This window comes from Balaenoptera acutorostrata, chromosome 2 (assembly GCF_949987535.1).
Source record: "Balaenoptera acutorostrata chromosome 2, mBalAcu1.1, whole genome shotgun sequence".
Lineage (NCBI taxonomy): Eukaryota > Metazoa > Chordata > Mammalia > Artiodactyla > Balaenopteridae > Balaenoptera > Balaenoptera acutorostrata.
Genome location: NC_080065.1, coordinates 57105746 through 57127725, shown reverse-complemented (window position 1 = coordinate 57127725; position 21980 = coordinate 57105746).

Below are 21980 nucleotides of genomic sequence, written 5' to 3'. Positions count from 1 at the left end.
TTGTTTTTATTTCCATTACTCTAGGAGGTGGATCAAAAAAGATCTTGCTGTGATTTATGTCAAAGAGTGTTCTTCCTATGTTTTCCTCTAAGAGTTTTATAGTGTCCAGTCTTATATTTAGGTCTCTAATCCATTTTGAGTTTATTTTTGTGTATGGTGTTAGGGAGTATTCTAATTTCATTCTTTTACATGTAGCTGTCCAGTTTTCCCAGCACCACTTATTGAAGAGACTGTCTTTTCTCCATTGTATATCTTTGCCTCCTTTGTCATAGATTAGTTGACCATAGGTGCGTGGGTTAATCTCTGGGCTTTCTATCTTGTTCCATTGATCTATGTTTCTGTTTTTGTGCCAGATTACTGTAGCTTTGTAGTATAGTCTGAAGTCAGGGAGTCTGATTCCTCCAGCTCCATTTTTTTGCCTCAAGACTGCTTTGGCTATTCGGGGTCTTTTGTGTCTCCATACAAATTTTAAGATGATTTGTTCTAGCTCCGTAAAAAATGCCATTGGTAATTTGATAGGGATTGCATTGAATCTGTAGATTGCTTTGGGTAGTATACTCATTTTCACAATGTTGATTCTTCCAATCCAAGAACATGGTATATCTCTCCATCTATTTGTATCATCTTTAATTTCTTTCATCAGTGTCTTATAGTTTTCTGCATACAGGTCTTTTGTCTCCCTAGGTAGGTTTATTCCTAGGTATTTTATTTTTTTTGTTGCAATGGTAAATGGGAGTGTTTCCATAATTTCTCTTTCAGATTTTTCATCATTAGTGTATAGGAATGCAAGAGATTTCTGTGCATTAATTTTGTAACCTGCAACTTTACCATATTCATTAATTAGCTCTAGCAGTTTTCTGGTGGCAGTTTTAGGATTCTCTATGTATAGTATCATGTCATCCGCAAACAGTGACAGTTTTACTTCTTCTTTTCCAATTTGTATTCCTTTTATTTCTTTTTCTTCTCTGATTGCCGTGGCTAGGACTTCCAGAACTATGTTGAATAATAGTGGTGAGAGTGGACATCCTTGTCTCGTTCCTGATCTTAGAGGAAATGCTTTCAGTTTTTCACCATTGAGAATGATGTTTGCTGTGGGTTTGTCATATATGGCCTTTATTATGTTGAGGTAGGTTCCCTCTATGCCCACTTTCTGGAGAGTTTTTATCAGAAATGGGTGTTGAATTTTGTCAAAAGCTTTTTCTGCATCTATTGAGATGATCATATGGTTTTTATTCTTCAATTTGTTAATATGGTGTATCACATTGATTGATTTGCGTATATTGAAGAATCCTTGCATCCCTGGGATAAATCCCACTTGATCGTGGTGTATGATCCTTTTAATGTGTTGTTGGATTCTGTTTGCTAGTATTTTGTTGAGGATTTTTGCATCTATATTCATCAGTGATATTGGTCTGTAATTTTCTTTTTTTGTAGTGTCTTTGTCTGGTTTTGGTATCAGGGTGATGGTGGCCTCATAGAATGAGTTTGGGAGTGTTCCTTCTTCTGCAATTTTTTGGAAGAGTTTGAGAAGGATGGGTGTTAGCTCTTCTCTAAATGTTTGATAGAATTCACCTGTGAAGCCATCTGGTCCTGGACTTTTGTTTGTTGGAAGATTTTTAATCACAGTTTCAATTTCATTACTTGTGATTGGTCTGTTGATATTTTCTGTTTCTTCCTTATTCAGTCTTGGAAGTTTATACCTTTCTAAGAATTTGTCCATTTCTTCCAGGTTGTCCATTTTATTGGCATAAAGTTGCTTGTAGTAGTCTCTTAGGATGTTTTGTATTTCTGCGGTGTCTGTTGTAACTTCTCCTTTTTCGTTTCTGATTTTATTGATTTGAGTCCTCTCCCTCTTTTTCTTGATGAGTCTGGCTAATGGCTTATCAATTTTGTTTATCTTCTCAAAGAACCAACTTTTAGTTTTATTGATCTTTGCTATTGTTTTCTTTGTTTCTATTTCATTTATTTCTGCTCTGATCTTTATGATTTCTTTCCTTCTGCTAACTTTGGGTTTTGTTTGTTCTTCTTTCTCTAGTTTCTTTAGGTGTAAGGTTAGATTGTTTACTTGAGATTTTTCTTGTTTCTTTAGGTAGGCTTGTATAGCTATAAACTTCCCTCTTAGAACCGCTTTTGCTGCATCCCATAGGTTTTGGGTCGTCGTGTTTTCATTGTCATTTGTCTCTAGGTATTTTTTTATTTCCTGTTTGATTTCTTCAGTGATCTCTTGGTTATTTAGTAACGTATTGTTTAGCCTCCATGTGTTTGTCTTTTTTACGTTTTTTTCCCTGTAATTCATTTCTAATCTCATAGCGTTGTGGTCAGAAAAGATGCTTGATATGATTTCAATTTTCTTAAATTTACTGAGGCTTGATTTGTGACCCAAGATGTGATCTATCCTGGAGAATGTTCCATGCGCACTTGAGAAGAACGTGTAATCTGCCGTTTTTGGATGGAATGTCCTATATATATCAATTAAATCTATCTGGTCTATTGTGTCATTTAAAGCTTGTGTTTCCTTATTTATTTTCATTTTGGATGATCTGTCCATTGGTGTAAGTGAGGTGTTAAAGTCCCCCACTATTATTGTGTTACTGTCGATTTCCTCTTTTATAGCTGTTAGCAGTTGCCTTATGTATTGAGGTGCTCCTATGTTGGGTGCATATATATTTATAATTGTTATATCTTCTTCTTGGATTGATCCCTGGATCATTATGTAGTGTCCTTCCTTGTCTCTTGTAACATTCTTTATTTTAAAGTCTATTTTATCTGATATGAGTATAGCTACTCCAGCTTTCTTTTGATTTCCATTTGCATGGAATATCTTTTTCCATCCCCTCACTTTCAGTCTGTATGTGTCCCTAGGTCTGAAGTGGGTCTCTTGTAGACAGCATATATATGGGTCTTGTTTTTGTATCCATTCAGCCAGTCTATGTCTTTTGGTTGGGGCATTTAATCCATTCACATTTAAGGTAATTATCGATATGTATGTTCCTATGACCATTTTCTTAATTGTTTTGGGTTTGTTTTTGTAGGTCCTTTTCTTCTCTTGTGTTTCCCACTTAGAGAAGTTCCTTTAGCATTTGTTGTAGCGCTGGTTTGGTGGTGCTGAATTCTCTTAGCTTTTGCTTGTCTGTAAAGCTTTTGATTTCTCCATCGAATCTGAATGAGATCCTTGCCGGGTAGAGTAATCTTGGTTGTAGGTTCTTCCCTTTCATCACTTTAAGTATATCATGCCACTCCCTTCTGGCTTGCAGAGTTTCTGCTGAGAAATCAGCTGTTAACCTTATGGGAGTTCCCTTGTATGTTATTTGTCGTTTTTCCCTTGCTGCTTTCAGTAATTTTTCTTTGTCTTTAATTTTTGCCACTTTGATTACTATGTGTCTCGGCGTGTTTCTCCTTGGGTTTATTCTGTATGGGACTCTCTGCGCTTCCTGGACTTGGGTGGCTATTTCCTTTCCCATGTTAGGGAAGTTTTCGACTATAATCTCTTCAAATATTTTCTCTGGTCCTTTCTCTCTCTCTTCTCCTTCTGGGACCCCTATAATGCGAATGTTGTTACGTTTAATGTTGTCCCAGAGGTCTCTTAGGCTGTCTTCATTTCTTTTCATTCTTTTTTCTTTAGTCTGTTCTGCAGCAGTGAATTCCACCATTCTGTCTTCCAGGTCACTTATCCGTTCTTCTGCCTCAGTTATTCTGCTATTGATTCCTTCTAGTGTAGTTTTCATTTCAGTTATTGTATTGGTCATCTCTGTTTGTTTGTTCTTTAATTCTTCTAGGTCTTTGTTAATCATTTCTTGCATCTTCTCAATCTTTGCCTCCATTCTTATTCCGAGGTCCTGGATCATCTTCACTATCATTATTCTGAATTCTTTTTCTGGAAGGTTGCCTATCTCCACTTCATTTAGTTGTTTTTCTGGGGTTTTTTCTTGTTCCTTCATCTGGTACACAGCCCTCTGCCTTTTCATCTTCTCTGTCTTTCTGTAACTGTGGTTTTTGGACCACAGGCTGCAGGATTGTAGTTTTTCTTGCTTCTGTTGTCTGCCCTCTGGTGGTTGAGGCTATCTAAGAGGCTTGATGGGAGGCTCTGGTGGTGGGTAGAGCTCCAAAAACTTCTTTATCTGGTTTTTTGTGTGTCAGCACATGCTAAAAAATTACACCAACACGCCAGCAGTCTTCTAAAAAACAGTGATACAGTGATACCAGTTTAAATAAACAATATTTTCATTTTGTTTGACTCATTTGCCACCAAAACAAAAACAAAGTTTACATGCCACTTGCATTGGAGAAAGGGAAAGATGGCATGGTGGGGAATGGAGCAATATTCAGAACATCATACAGTTTGCCAATCAATGAGGACAATATTTTTCAAAGCATTGGTACACCACTTAAAATATTCAAGTATAAATACTCGAGTTTACACTGGTCTTATTTCTAAAATCTTTTGTTAAAAGGAATTTCTCTAAAACTTAGGATCCAGCCCCATAACCATCCGAATAATGTTTCTCTTCTCTTTGCATAGATGCCTATTACAGTTACAGAAATGGTTTCAATACTCCTTCCTGTGCCTCTGTTTAGCAACTCAAACCTAATTCTTAGAGTAAAATTCAAGTCATCATGCTTGCTGGCTCCCTACAGCTTGTTTTATAATTAGCATAATTAGTCAAAGGTAGCTGAGTGGGGAACTCATATCATCTGTTTCCCAGGAACATAACCTGGGATGCGTCACCAATGTTTTTCATTAATGGACAGAGCAGAGGTTGTGCAAACGATAAGCAATGTTTCTTTTGCAGGCCTATCTTTACCAAGTTATTCTCACAACTGTATAAAAATATTTAATATTTATTAAGTGCCAAACGTCCTGCATATACACTACATGTGATGAGAATCTGGCAATTCCAAAGTTATTTGGAAAATAACTAAAATGAGGATAAAGTAATATCTACAATGTAATTATTATATTAAGTGAGATAAATCTTAAAAGAGGAAGGTGACTAACACAAGTGGCCAGTAAAAATTACATGTATGTATACATGTGGGCAGTAGGTTGGTGATAAACGTTCAACCACTAGCTGGGGAGAGGGCCGCCTGATTTGTAACATGTGCTCATTTCCATGGTGCACATACTCTCTCATCACAGCTGATTTCAAGCTACCAACATGATTTCACTAACCAGGGAGCTTGGAAGAGATGGGCACAACCAGAGCACCGTTGTGTTTATGTGGACATTAGGAAAAGAGAAAACAAAAACTAGAGTGAGTGAAAGAAAAAATGTCAGGGCTTCAAGTTTCCTAAGAAGTGTGGTATGAGAGAGATAACCTCTCACATAAATGTAGGATAAGTCCTATGAGTGAAAAATAAAGGGATTAACGAGAGACTGTAACAGGGAGACCTGGTTAAAGAAAAATTTTGAAGTGGTGACTTTTAGGCTGATTACCAAAGAATTAGTAGGTATTGCCAGGCAAAGTTGGGGGATGGTGCTCCAGGAAATGGAATTCAAGGTCAATGAGATGGGGAAAGCCTGTTTCAAGAACTAGGAAGGGGGGACTTCTCTGGTGGCGCAGTGGTTAAGAACCCGCCTGCCAATGCAGGAGACACGGGTTCAAGCCCTGGTCCCGGAGGATCCCACATGCCGTGGAGCAACTAAGCCCGTGCGCCACAACTACTGAGCCTGCGCTCTGAGAAGCCCACGCACCGCAACGAAGAGTAGCACCCGCTCTCCACAACTAGAGAAAGCCCACACGCAGCAATGAAGACCCAACACAGCCAATAAATAAATCAATATATAAATCAATAAATAATTAAAAAAAAAAAAAAAAACTAGGAAGGGATTTTCCTGTGATATTCACTGTGGGAATCCGGTCGAGATCCCAGAGCCACATGAGTGAATGCTGACAGCCAGAGCCTTTTTGGCTGTTTATGGGCCCTGGTTCTGGCCTTGACTCCTGTCACTGGCCTGCCCTGCTGGGCTTAACTGCAGCTAGCTCCTCCAGCTGTGCACCTGCACCTGGCTGGCCTAACTCTCCTCACCAGCCTTCAGTGCCATGCAAACAACAGTGGTGAGACCTACAGCCACAGAAGTGCACACTGACAACTAGGGCTCCTGCAGCCCCAAGTCCACCTGGAGTTGGCCCCAGCCCTTGCTGCTGGCCCTGGCCCTCATCACCATATGTATATCTGCAACGGGCCCCTGCCACTACTCAGGCACCTGCTTTCCCTCTAAGATCGGGAACAGGAGAAGGGAGCCCAATCTCAACACTCCTTTTCAATATAGTACTGGAAGTCCTAGCCAGAGCAATCAGAAACAGAAATCAGAAAAGTCTTCCAAATTGGAAAGGAAGAAGTAAAATTGTGCCTGTTTGCTGATGATCTTGCATATAGAAAATTATAAAGATCCACAAAGTGTTAGAAATAATAAACAAATTCAGTGAAGTTTCAGGATACAAAATTAACATACAAAAATCAGTTGTGTTTCTATACACTAACAATGAACTATCTGAAAAAGAAATTTAAAACCCAATACTATTTACAATAGCATCAAAAACAATAAAATAATTAGGAATAAATTTAACCAAGAAAATGAATGATATATATAACAAATCTATAAGACATTGATGAAAGAAACTAAAGAAGACATAAATAAATGGAAAGATATTCAGTGTTAATGGACAGGAGTTAGTACTGTTAAAATTGCCACACTACCCAAAGCCATCAATGCAGTCTCTATTAAAATTCCATTGACATTTTTTGCAGAAATACAAAAAACAATCCTAAAATTTGTATGGACCACAAAAGACCCCAAATAGTCAAACCAATCTTGAAAAAGAAGAACAAAACTGGAGGCATCACATTTCCTGGTCTCAAACTGTATTATGAAGATATAGTATGGCACTGGCATAAAAACAGACACATAGATCAATGGAACAGAATTGAGAGCCCAGAAATAAACCCATGCATATATGATCAACTAATATTTGACAAGGGAGCCAAGAATACTCAATGGGGAAAAGATAGTCTCTTCAATAAATGGTGCTGAGAAAATGGATATTCAACATGTAAAAGAATGAAATTGAACCACTATCTTACACCATTCACAAAAATAATCTCAAAATGGGTTATGGACCTACACGTAAGACCTGAAACCATAAAGCTCCTAGAAGAAAACATACAGGGAAAGCTCCTAGACATTGGTATTGACAATGATTTTTTTTGGTTATGATACCAAAAGCACAAGCAGCAAAACCAAAAATCAAAAAATGGGAAGAAGAAAACCAGAAAGCTCTGCTCAGCAAATGAAACAATCAACAAAATGAAAAAGCAACTTAGGGAATGGGAGTAAATATCTGAAAACCATATAGCTGATAAGGTGTTAATATCCAAAATATATAAAGAACTCATACAACTCGATAGGAAAAAAAAATAATCTGATTTAAAAATGGACAAAGGACATTTTTCCAAAGAAGACATACAGATGGTCAAGTACATGGAAAGGTACTCAACATCACTAATGATCAGAGAAATGCACAAAACCACAATAATGTATCACCTCACAGCTGTAAGAATGGCCATCCTCAAAAATACAAGACAAATGACTATTGTCATTATTTGCCATTAAATAAAATTATCTTTTAAATATTCACAAATGCTGGTGAGAATGTGGAGAAAAGGGAAACCTAATGCACTGTTGGTGGGAATGTAAATTTGTACAGCCACTACTATGGAAAACAGTATGTAGGTTCCTCAGTTAAAAATAGGACTATCATAAAACAGCAAACCCACTTCTGGGTATATAACCAATGGAAATTAAATCATTATCTCAAAAAGATATCTGCTCTCCAGTGTTCATTGCAGCATTATTCACAACAGCCAAGGCAAACAATTTAAGTATCCATAGACAGAAGAATGGATAAAGCAAATGTGAGAGATACATATCTCACTTTTATGTTTGTATATATACAATACATATTATTCAGCCATAAAAAAAGGAAATCCTACCATTTGTATCAACATGAATGGACCTTGAAGGCATTATGCTAAGTAAAATAAGTCAAACAGAGGAACACAAATACTGCACGATCTCATTTAAATGTGGAATCTTAAAACATTAAACTCATAGAAACAGAAAGTAGATTGAGAGTTACCAGGGACTGGGGGTTGGGGGGGGAATATATGGGGAGATGTTAGTCGTAGGGTACAGACTTTCAGTTATAAGATGAATAAATCCCAGGGATTTATTTAATGTATAGCATGGTGACTATAGTTAACAATACTGTATTGTATACTTCAAAGCTGCTGTGAGGGAAGATCTTAAGTGTTCTAACTATAACAACCACCAAAAAAAATAATAATAATTACGTGATGTGAAGGATGTGTTAACTAACCTTATTGTGGTAAACATTTCACAATATATATAATTACCAAATCATCACATTGTACACCTTAAATGTACGCATTATATGTCAATTATATCTCAAGTAAGCTGGGGGGAAACTTTAACAACAACAACAAAAAAAGAATTGTTATTCTGAACAAAGAAGAAGCACAACATGAGGCCAGAGAAGTGGGCAGGGGTCAGATCCCACACTTCCCTGTGCACCGGTCATGTTGAAGAGTTGGTGTTTTATTCTAAGTTTAACAAAAAGTCATTGCAAGTTTCAAATAAGGGAGTAAAATGCAATTTAAAGTGTAAAACGTCAATCTGGATGCAGTATGGAAAAAGGATTGTAAGAGGACAAAAGTATGAAAGTTGAAGAGCTATTAGGAAGATGAAGAAAAATTAGGAAGCTCAACGGAGGAAGCTGTGAAAGTACTTGCAGGAGAAATGTGACTTTGAGTTGATACAGGATAGGGAAGGCAAAGATGGAGAGTTAGAGATTCAAAACACACTGGGAGAAGGAGTCATCAAGATGTGTGGGTAGTGAAACAGACGCAGAAGTCAAAGATGACTTCCAGTTTCTAGCTCATACTAGTGGGTTGATAGAAGCACCATACACTGAGAGGAAAAAAACTGAGGAAGAGCACATTTGGGAAAAAGACTGTTTGAGATGTCAATGGTATATCAAAGTGAGTTGTAGAATATCCTTTCGAATATGTGGTTCTGATCTTCATGTGAGTTTGAGATTGAAATTTTGGCTTTGTCTGTATATAGCTGGAATTTAAACCCACAGATGAAGATGCGTAGAAGAAGAGTGTAGAGTAAGACCAGGAAAGAGCCCAGGACAATTACTGGCTGGTAAGGGAAAGAGACATCTTCAAAGGAACCTGAGAAAGAGCCATCAGAGGAGAAGGAAAAATTCAAAAGAACATGGTGTCATGAAAACCAAGAGAGAAAATTTTTCAAAGAGAGGGAATAGTTAACCACTAAGAGGTCATATAAGATGAGTAAAATATAAGTCCATTGGATTTAGCAATTTGGGAAGTCATTGGTAATGTTAATGAAAATTATTTCTGGGGAGGGACTGAGGTAAAATCCAGGCATCAGTGGCTCAGGCAGAAAATGATTCTACCACATGATTCCTCTGATTTTGAATGTAAATTCATGCCACTACGATGGCCTGGATTGCTTAAGGATTTACTCAGTTACATGATTCAAAGGCCCGTGTGTGATACCCATTATAAAGACATAGGAATTCACCTTCTTGGAGCAAGCTGAAAAATTCACAAATTCTGCAGAGAAGAAGCAACTAAAAATTTCCACAGAGTGCAAAAGTAAATAATGAACGATTTTTGAAAACATGTCCTGTAGCCTTCAGGGCTCCTTTCACAATGGGCGATATGTGCATGTAAGAGTTCGATGGAGGAAAGAAGTCAGCTAAAAAATAAGATGGCATTGACTTCCCTGTCCAGTGCAGCAGTGCTAGAAAACACTGGATCTAAATTAGTGTAAGAAAGATACAGGGTTTCTTGTTTGCTGGTTTCGGGGTGGTGATGATGGGTTTTGATGTTTTGTTATTATTCTCATTATTTGCTATTAAATAAAATGATGTTTGAAACTAAGTCCATCTATAACTGTGGCATAGAAAAATGTACTGTTTTCATTTCAAAGAGTTAAGTGTCAAATTTCTAGGCAAACATTTTAAAAGAGATATGTTCTATATTCCCAAATTCTTCACACTGAAAAGAGAAAAGTTAAATAAATTGTGATTCTTTCCTCAGAGTAAATGATTTGAATTCTACCATGACTAAGAACCACGATTGGTCAACTTCAGGCATTCCTGCTCTGGTTTCTTTAAAAGACCATTTGGCAGACTGAATTATTTCTTCTTGAGTTTAAATATTTGCTTAAAATAGATATTTCATAAGTCTGTTCTCTTTACAGCTGAATGTACAACTGTAAATTAAAAATCTTTAAGCAACTAGGAAGATAAAAGATTCTCTTACTCGATTTAAATAAATCTTTTTCAAATAAAAATGTGTATTAGCAGCCCAAATTATACATTTTTTCACATTGTGCAGTACATGTAGAACCTACTTATACTACCATTATCAGGGAAATTTAGAGTTGAAATTTAGAAGTTGAGAAAAAACTTAGTCGCTCTTACTCAACTAATAATCACAGAAGATGAACATATCTGCATAACATTTTTTAATGAAATCTGCACAATGTTGAATTTCATATTTCTAACCAGACACATATGACAAATATCAGAAATGACCTTTTGTCATTTTGGAAAAAACACCAGAATTTGAATGTTGCATTGTGGAAATTTCTCTTCTGGGAATACAAGAGCTCTAAGGTATAGTCCCATCTTTAATGTACATATTAACCAGATGTGAAAAGAGAATATATAAGTGAGTGGGGGCAAAGGGGAAGATCAGTCAAGCAATCTTTGCTACAATCCAGGCATGAGGGGAGTAGGGTTAAGTTCTGGGGTACTGGTGGTGGGAAATAACAAATGAGAAGCGGGGAAGGATGTAGAGTGAAAGAGCCAATGGGATAGTCCCAGGTGACTGCTACGTATGTTAGGGATGGGAGGGAAAGGAAGACATAAAGGCAGACTGATGTTTTCAGCTGCAGTGAGAATAGGGGTGCATTGAAAGAAATATGGAAACCTAGAGTGGGACTTAAGAGAAAGTAGAGCTTTCTCTTAAGCAGAGCTCAGTTTTAGATGTACTGACTGAAATGAAGTAAGGGTAGGACCACCACATTATCAGGAAGAGAGAGATATGGGACTGGAGCTCAGGAGAGAAGTCGGGCCCAGAGAAGCAGATTTGTAAGTCATCTGTGTAAACGTGATGGTCGCATCAGAAATAGACGAGCTACCAAATGTAAAATAGATAACTAGTGGGAAGCAGCCGCACAGCACAGGGAGATCAGCTCGGTGCTTTGTGACCACCTAGAGGGGTGGGATGGGGAGGGTGGGAGGGAGGGAGATGCAAGAGGGAAGAGAAATGGGAACATATTGTATATGTATAACTGATTCACTTTGTTATAAAGCAGAAGCTAACACACTATTGTAAGGCAATTATACTTCAATAAAGATGTTTAAAAAAAAAAAGAAAAGAAAAGAAATAGACGAGCAGTGTGAGGGCAGGAATGAAGAGGAAGGAGAGCAAAGGTGTCCTCCCGATGCCCCTGAGGAAACCCTAATTTAATGGGCAGCAAACGGAAGTCAGTTGGACATATGTACCCCTTGTCAAAGGAGTATAGTTTCACTTAGTCTTTCCAATACAGATTAAAATATTTAAATCTCATAACTCTATATTAAAAAGCAGCTACAAGCAGATTCTACCAGTAGAACTTTAAAAATAAAGGAGAAAAAATGAAAATAAATGAGACAAATTTTATTTAATTGCAAAATAAAATTTGAAAGTAATATCAGTAAATAAAAAAGTAAATTTTATAAAAACTTAAAGTTTTGAAATAAGTGGGGAAAACAGGGATCTTTTTTAAAGAGTTCTCACTGTCTTTTGATTTCTATTATCCAGAATTCAATTTGTTGAATCTGAATATGAGACTCTCTATGCTGACCATTTTCTCTTTCTAGAAATATTAGTTTTCCCATTTAAGAAAACATTTAAGAGATTCTAAAATTAAATCCATATTTTAAAAGGCTTACTAAGCAGTATGGCCTCAGTGTGTGTGTGTGCATGTGTGTGTGTGTGCTGTGTGTGTGTGTGTGTGTGTGAGAAGTACTTTAACCCCTTGAGACTGTTCGGTCAGCCACAGGAAGGACTGAGAATCATTCATGGGGTAATTTCCCATGTAGCTCACAGTGGGAGAAGCAGTAAGGGTAAAAGCCACAGCCCTCCTCCCACTGCTTTCCCTAACCTAAGCTAAACTAGGTTTACTTTACCCTCAAGACTTTAGCTATAATTAAAAGAATTAAAATTGAATAAATATATCGTTTTCCTTTTGCAAAGTGAAGACAGAAAATTCACCAGTTGTTAGCGTTTCTTCTTCTGATTTCAAAAGTCAAAAAATGTGATGCAGCAAAACAAAGGTAGAATGTTTACCAAAATGAGGTAGAAAAGAAGTAGAATGAGTAAACTTAAATACAGCTGGCAACCTTGGATTACTTCGTCAAGGAGGTAGGCTATATGCTCACAATGCCAGATAGAGTGGATAGGCTCTCTCTCTCCCGCCATCTATCTAAATGCAAAATGTTCAAGTGCCCCATCCGAACAGATGTGCCAGGCAAGTCCAACGAGCTGCGAGAAAGGAAACTCAAACGGTCTGGAAGGAAGAAGTGCAGATTTAAAAAAAGGAAGAAGAATTCTTTCTAGGTGGTTGAAACTTTCAGCACTTGCTGGCTGAGCCGTGGCACACTCAACCCCACTCTCTAGCGCTGTCCGGTTCTGGCTGCCTGCCACTGCTGGGAGTTATAGATATGTGACCTCAGGAGGTATCCTGCCATCTTCCCCTTGTTGGTCATTCATCCCAGCTAACTCACATTCACATGGTATTAATACATGGGGAAACAGAGCTGACGGTGACTATTTCAGAGCACCCAAAATACACTGTGGGCGTCATTTATCTTAACACAGAGCAAAAGCTGTATCAATGTAACAACTCACATGGTGAGCTTATCAGTGTGCAAATGTCATGCCTCAAAGTAGCCCTCTCTGCGACCCCATTTAAAATTTCAATCCTGATTGCTCTACTCTAGCTGTGCTCTCCCCTTCTCCCCTTCTTTCTGTCTCTCCCTCTATCTATCTACCTGTCTACACAACACACATATGTATGTATTTACTAGCTTCGGTGTGGGTGTCACCTCAACTAGAATGTAAAGTTCTTTCTGTGAGTACAGGTATTTCTGTCCATGTTGTTTACTGCTATACCCCCAAAACCTACAACCGTGCCTGTCATATAGAGGCACTAGTAGATATTTGTTAAATGAATGTATTATTTTAGATAACTAGATGTGTATATGTAGTTGATGGTCATAAATCAATATTCTATGAGCTGAAAGAAACCACGGTCTTCTTTTTTCTTACCAATTAACTGCTTGTTAGTTTGAAGATACATGCTTTCTTGCTAAATAAAAAATTGTCAAACACTTATACAATTACGTCAAGATTCAAAATGTATAATAAAACTGTAGGTATTTGGGGGAGGGTTTTGGACAAAGTGATTATAGAAATAAGCTCAGGAGGCATCTGATTCTAAGTTCCCTGCAGAAGAATAAAAGGCATAATTTACATCTTCCAAGTATACCCAATATAGACATAAAGCCTCTCAATCAGTGCTTTACAAATTGCTAACTTTAATAAACACAGCCAGTGACAGAGTCTGCTCAGCAAGAAGCAGAGAGTCACCCACCTTTAGATGTAGACCTCATCTGAGATAGTGGTGATGACAGTGCTAGGAACTACAAAAATCACACCCATAATTGGCAGCTACTAGCATTTTCCCCCCCTTCCCAACAACCTATTTCTATGAAGTTGCTCCTATTGGTAATAATTAAATGAAGCAATCTGTGAAAGGGACTTACAGCCATATCTCACACCTAGTAATTGCTCTAAAACTGTTAGATGTTACTTAGATTATCATTTTAAAGATGACAAAATTCAGTTAAACAGCCATCCCCCAAATCACAGAGATGGTAAGTGGTAGAACTGGGATCTGAATCTAGAAATAAATTCTATCCTCAGAACTGAGCCATTAGTCTGGACAATTCTGTCTCCCCCTGGCTCTGTGCCTCCATCCCTAATCTCATTCCTTTATGTTCCAAAACCCTGCACCTGTATACAACTTAAAAGGCTAAGTCTGAATAATATAATCAGTAAATACTGTTGATCAAAATTACTTACTCAAAGAAAATTCAAATACTTCTGAATTCACTGATTTTGTAAGGTGAGCATTAATTTGCAAATGCTCATATATTGACACTTTTCATACTCATTGTCACTGGTCACAGACCTGACTGGATCGTTGAATGAAACTGTCACCAATTCAACTGGAAGTGAGAAAAATCCATCTCTTCCATATCAGACAACCAGCTATGTTTTAATTGCGTATGGTAAAGCGAGTAGTCTCAACCTAATACCATGAACACAACTCTGGAAAACTTTAAACCCAATTCCCATCACAGAAGTTCTTTCTTCTTATTGGATTTTATACAAGTTACATTTTGTCTTCTACTGGGGAAAAAAATGGGTTTCTAAATGAAATAATGTCATGTGCAAACAAAATACATGTTGTAAAATCACATGAGAATGATAATATTTATAAAAAGCTACCTATTTCGATTAGACAAGGGACAATTAGACAAGTCCATCCTCCAGATAAGTCGTAACATGAGTAAACCATGCTGGCACTGCAGCATCTTAAGATGCAGGCTGTCTGGTCCACTGTCTGCCTAATCTGCTTTGCGAACAGCAGGAATTTGAGTTAAGCAGTATTTCTGTCCTTTTCTATTTCCCTTACGGAATCTTCAAATAATAGCACAAAGATATAATAAATAATTCATTTATTTATACATTTCCTACCAAGTATTTTTCTCCCTAATCTACTTTAATGAACAGCTCTTCTAGAGAAAAGAAAACTGACCATCTGGCAGACACAACCCAAATACTTATTTTAGTCCGAGTAATTGAATATGAGGATGTGATGAGGAGAATGAGATTTTGCTGAACAGAGCTGATCCTAGTCAGCAATTCCTAGCTAATCAGTAGCTAATCCCACTTCGGCTGCATGAAACCTGAAGCTAGGAAAAACTCTAAGCTTCTTTCAAGCACCCAAGAGTCACCTTCTAGAAATAACAACTTCAGCTAAGAGGCAATCTATGCTCTTTAGTACCTTCCACCCCTTCTGGCTATGTAAGTTTAGTCCAAGTTTGGCTTCCCACCCTGTGATCCCAGCCCTCTTTGCAATGCCCCTGTACTTACCTTGTATTTACCTTCAAGCAGCCTATCTCCCACATTCCTACAAACAACACTACTTTCTACCAGGCATCAATGATTTTTAAGTCTTATTTCTACAACAAGAGCATACATTCTTTGAGAACATTGGCTGCATTTAATTCTTGTAAATGTTTTTAGAGGAAATGCGTGCTTGATTGACTTAAATATACAGTTGACCCTTGAACAACGTGGGAGTTAGGGATGCTGACCCTTTGCACATTTGAAAATCTACATATAACTTACAGTCAGCCCTCCGAATAAGCAATTCTTCCATATCCATGGTTCCAACCAACCGTGGATCATGTAGTACTGTAGTATTTACTACTGAAAAAAATCTGTGTATAAGTGGACCCACGCAGTTCAAACCCACATCGCTCAGAGGTCAACTGGAATTGTTTATATGGGATACTTAGTCTGAGCTAGCACCATGCTGCAGAAATCAACTACCTGTTAAGCCATTTCTCTAGTCTGGTTTGAAAAAGTGTTTTAAATTTAATCTAGAATTGAGAAATTACTAGAATCTTCTCTCTCTCTTTTTTTAATAGGAAGAACTGATGCAGAACTAAAAAAACAACGCTATTTCCTTCTTGTTTTTCATGATGAGGACCAAGTCCTGTTATCTATTTCCAGGCTTAAATCCTTGCTATTGAAAGTGTGTTCCATGGATTGGTCCATGGCACTGACATCACCGTGGATCTTCTAAAAACTGCAGCAACAGAAGCTCCACCCCAGACCCAGTGAACCAAAATGTGCAGTTTAACAAGATCCACAGGTGAATTATATGCACATTAAATCTTAAGCACTGATTTAGTTTATAACTTTTTCTTTATAACACTATATTTTGTCTTTTGTTTCATTTGATTGAATTTTTTAAAACTACTATGTACCTGATGTAACAAAACAATATAAAATTGTGTGTGTAAAAAGTTAATAAACACTTCCATCCTAGCCACCTGTGATAATCAATGTTAAATGTTGACTGTGTACCCTACATCTTAGTCTACGTTCATATATACTCACACAAAAAATACATGAGCACATAAGAGATAAGTTGTTGTTTTGTTTTGTTTTTTAATTTTTGGCTGCATCGCATGGCACGCAGGATCTTAGTTCCCTGACAAGGGATCGAACCCGTGCCCCCTGCATTGGAAGAGCGGAGTCTTAACCACTGGACCACCAGGGAAGCCCCAAGAGATAAGTTCTGAGTGATGGAACAATCTTATTTCCAATTAGCTCCAGAACGTAGACATTGACACAAAGAGGCTGTTAACCCAAATCAACATCAGCTGCCTACATCTGCCTAAGGCATTTCTCAGATTCCCTAGGTGCTAATGGGCATGTTCACAGTAATCTATGCACAATTGCCAACCTCCAAGCAGTAAAACAAAGATGAATAAAGTGAACAAACAGAAAAATCCTCAGGTTATGAAGGCCTAAGCCTTTGTATATGATATATTTCATATGATGACATGCACATCATGTCGACAGAAAAAAATGTTTATGTTATCAAGTCAGCACAGTGTGGTATTTTCTTTCTCCATTTACAGTTGGGCAGCAGTGACAGTGATGAAAATTATATGGCTTGATTCAGAGGACAAAAGACATTGGTAAGCACAATTTGCCCCTAAATTCAAATGGCAATGTTACAAAGCCAGAAAATGGCTCTGTTATATATTCACAAGTTTTTTCTATGAAAACAGCACAGATTACGTAGGCATTTATCAGGTAGACTATATAAGTAAAAAGGAATAACTATTGCCAGATATTGTGCATGAAATAAAGTTATAGATTATCCTAGGACAACCGGTAGCTGAAATCATCAAAATAAGATAAAGCTGAAGAAAAATGAAGAATAATGTTAACAGTAATGAAAGGCAGGGTATGAATCAAATTATGAACTTACCAACTCTACTGATAGATTACTTCCTTAGTGTGGGACAAGTCTAACTCTAGAGCCAGTAACATACAGTTGTTACATTAGACACCCAAATTAGCTCATATAGTGTTTGTCCATGGTCTGAAAACTGGTTGTACCTTGTTTTTCTACAGATGGAAGTTTGATGGGTCCATCTAGGGCCCCACCAAGGGGTGGGTCAATGAAGGGTCAAAAGCCCTTCCTGATGGAGCAGCTCTCTCTGATGACACAACCCCTGGCATAGAGCATAGAGTCTATCATCAGCAGGGGAGTCAGTCTTTTCAAGTTACCCCTGAGATCTCATTCCATAGCTTAGCTCTCCAAATATCCAAATCCTAATACTACAGGGTATTCACCTTTGACCCAAGCCTTCTGGTCTGGTCTGCAAAAAAAAGTGGAACAAAAAAATCCTTAAGTTAATGAACAATGACTAGGTAAGCTCAAATGGTAATATAATACAAGACCATTAACCAAGTCCCAGTGCCCTGCAGTTACTGGATACTCATCAGGGTCCAACCAGCCTGGATATCAAGAATCAAGAATCAAGAATCAGCTTTATTTCTCTTGTGAAACCTTCCTTGTGTATAATAGAACTCTATTACAGGAGAAGATGCAGTAAAACATAAGGAGGTTTGAAACATATTTCAAAAAGGGTAGTATTTTAAAAAATTATTCCCCATGAGTTACGTTGCCAAGAACATCCAAAGGCCTGACTTAAAACAGGAAACACACACACACACACACACACACACAGAGCTAGAAATCAGTACTACTGAACAAGAGCCAGCTATGTACCAGGCAACATGCTGAATGTTTTACCTCACGGAATCACTACAACAACTCAGTATGTTAAAAATTATCACCATGTTACAGATAAGGAAATAGAGACTTAGAGAGATTAAATAGCTTCCAAGGGTAACACAACTATAGTAGCCACAGAGATGTCTTTCGATTGCTGGTTTTTCTGCTGCCAGAGCCCTTGGTCTTTTACACTTATCGATGGATAAATACATTAACATATGGGGGGAATAAAGCACTAGATTTGGAGTTACAATATGTAAGTCTAAAAGCTGGCTCTGCCACCTGCTGCAGGCAAGTTACTTAATATCACTGAGTGGCAGGATCTTCATTTTAACATAGGTTGTTTTAAGAATTAAATAGGTTTACAAAGAAAATAGAGTGCCTGGTGTGTAGTAAAACTTTACAAATAATAAGTCCCTCAAAGTGATCTTCATCCTTGGCTATTTAGAAGCACTGTAGCTACTTATCCTTGACATATATTTTAAAGCTCTTGCTGCATGTTAGACAATGAACAAACAAGGGCCATCAAGGTCTAAATGATCTTGTTGAAAGAAAGATGACATCATCCATACTTACACTGAAAAACAGAGTTGGAGAAAATGCCTGTGGTGTTTTACCTTTCTCATTAATGTATGGCTTGAAACATAAATTGACAAAGCTTATTACCCTCCTAATATCAGTCCAATTAATTCAAACAGAATTTGAAATTAACATATAGATTTCAATTCAGGGGCATTGTTACTTTTTAACTGGTGGTATATATCTAGGCTAATATTTATGAAACAGTACAAATCTTATTTAGCAAAAAGACTGCTTCTAAGCTGGGCAACGTGCAGGGCTCACTAAATCTCATCAACACAAAAGCCAAAAAAGGTTAATCCTGATTTAGCCGCCTAGACATTAAAAGCTGATCATCTGTTTCTGTCCTTTTGTTCTACCCCACCTGCACAAATCCTCAAGGCTTTATCTAACTCTGCTCCAATGTGCTGGGTGTCAGGAGGGCCCCAAGCTGGTGACATAAAGGGAATTTACTGAGAATGTTCCACCACCATCTCCACTCTGCACACACGTGCCACTGCCAAAGGACTCACACATGGAGTCCAGAAACTCAGATGAGAAAATCACGTCTGTCCCAGCTTTGTGTCATGTAGGGTCTTACAAGAGTTTATATATTCTCTTTATTTTTGTTTAAAAACAAGAGTGAGAAAGAGAAAACAATCAGATTTTTGCAGTATCAGGGGTTATAGGCTGGGGCTGGTACATCTGCAAACTGAGAATGTCCAGGAGCTGTGGTGCTCTAGGTGCCAACCCAAAAAGGTCCGAGAGTAGACAAGATGAGAAAAACTAAGAGTCAAGAGAATTCTGCCACTCAGTAGGTCTTTCGCTATCATCACACAAACAATCAAGAAAATAATAAGCAAGAAATAAACAAGAAATCATTGGGTCCAACACATGCTTTTTGCCGATTTAAAAAAAAAAAAGTCCAAAAATGGGAAGGGAGGAACTCAAGTCTGTTTGATTAAATAAAAAACAAAAACAAAAATCAAAGTAGGCCTTCCTTTGACCCAATCTCCTCCTCTAATTATTATCTCCTTGCTCTCTGCCTCATATTGGCTTTGTTCAAATCTTGCTTCTGGCTGCAGGTTCATGACCAAGTTATTTAAATGACCTGTACCTTATTTCCTCATCTGTAAAAAGAGGATACTAAGGCTCCATGCCTCGTTGAACTGTTGTAAGGACTGACTGAATACCTGGAAAGAGTCCTAAACTTAGGAGGGATGCTACGAGACCATGGCAAGTCTGGGATTGCACGCATCTGCAAGACAGGAGTGACCGCTACACTTTGAGGATGTCCCTGAGTGACGTGGAGTCACTGAGAAGCAGAGTTCTACAGCGGGCACTTCACGTGAGGAGACGAAGTAGCATGTAGTCTTCTGAGGAGCATTTATAGACTTTAACTCAAGGTTTGGGACATAAAAATCTGAGAAGATGGAGCAGGTGGTGGTAGAAAATAAGGAGAAACAAAAGGGCCTTTGTGATGTGTCCACTCCCTGGGGAAGAAACTTAAGGTTGAGAGACTTGACAAAAGTTGTTGGGAGGGAAGGAGGAAGATGAAGGCCAGAAGGTAGCCCTCACCCAGTGTAAGTGACCAGGAACTCGGAGAGAAGGTAAGGATCACCACTGTGTTAGGTCAGGGCTTCTGAGAAGCAGAAACCAAGACATGATTAGATGGGTAGGGATTTATTGGAGGAAATGCCTGGGAAGGGAACAGGGAAGGGAGCCAGAGAAGGGCAGGGAGAACCTGGAGACTGTGATGCAGGTCTGAGTTCTGTGAAGGAGAGGGGGAAGGAAGGAGGTTGGGCAGGAAGAGTCCCAAACTGCAGTGCAGTTCCACCAAAGTCTTGGCCAACCCAGTGGGATGTCCTCAAGCCAAAGTCATCCATCAGAGACAAGGAAGGACCTGCTCTAGTTCCCCGCTGTGCCCTGTCATTGGCCAAGAGAAGCCTGTGGGAAGTAAGGCTCCAGAGGGAAATGTTGGTGGATCCAGGACAGTAGCTGGGGCCATAGGCCAACTATGCTCCTGAAGGAGAAGATCTGAGCGTGCCCTTCATGGCCACCACACGCTACTTGTGCTGCACATGTTTTTTTCTGTAAGCAGACTTAGGAGCAGTTCCTCCACGGCTCCTGGTTGGCCTCTCTGACTGAAGGTGGTTAGTGGGTCTTAGGACCACCACTGCTTCTTATCCTTTCCCTACTCCACTGTCCATTCCAAATTCCCTCACACCCTGCTATCACCTCAGCAGATCTTAGTGGCTTATCTGGTAGTAGGACCCACACTTTCATTCCTTCTGGGGAATCACACCTTTCTGCACCTGAGGTTGCTATACATATTCATTCTCAGCTCCATAGGGGTAGGGAGTGCCAGCAGATGCCAAAGTAGATCAGAAAGTTTCCACACACATTCCACACCCCACTGTGCAAATGCAGCCCTATTGCCCCTGCCAGTCGGGATGAGTTACCCCTGACAGGATGGTAACTTTTCTTCTTGCCTGATGGGCTCTGGACATGAGTTGTCCAAAGTGCTTTGGCAGTAGGGGTAACTTGGGCTTCAATAGGACCTAACTGTGTCCTCTTCAACCCTGTGAGCACAGAATTTCAGGGAGAGGAAAATCTCGAGTAGGTCACTGGGAGTGAAGGTAAGTGGAGCCACTCCTGATTCCACCCCTTATTTCCCAGACTTGTAGATTTTTCCTATTGGGAACACTGTGTCATAGAGACGTCTCTGATGTAATGCATATACTGCATCTCGAAGGATGGCACGCCATCCTTTCATAAAGTTGCCTCTAAGCTAGTGTTTCAGGCTTGCCTTCAGATGGCCATTCCAGGGCTTTCTGAGGTCAGTTCCTTCTGGATGGTGGGCAGTGCAGTATGTGGTAAGATCGGTGGATCCATGGTCATGTCCCACTCCCACTCCTCCTGTGCTGCAAAGTCGGATCCCTGGTTGGATGCATGTCTGTGGATCAGACATTCTGTGAGTCCCTAGATAGTGGTAGTGGCTGAGATTCTGCAGACACAAAAGGCAAGCACATACCCAGAGGAGGTATCTATCTGTGTAAGGATGAACCACTCAACCTTCCGGGACAGGCCCAGTGTAGCTACTTTACCACCAAGTGGGCAGTTGGACTCCTCAAGGAATACGCTATATCAGGGGCTCAGATCTGGCTCTCTTGCAGACAGGTAGGGCATTGCGAGGCAGCGGGGAATACATCTGAGTGGCGCACCGTTCATGGCCACCACTCTATCTACACTGCCCAAGGTACTGGGCAACCTTGAGCAAATCACATGGCCTCTCTGCACCTTAGTTTCCTTTTATGAACAGTAAGGGAGGTTGGACTAAATGTTCCCTGAAATTTCTTCCATG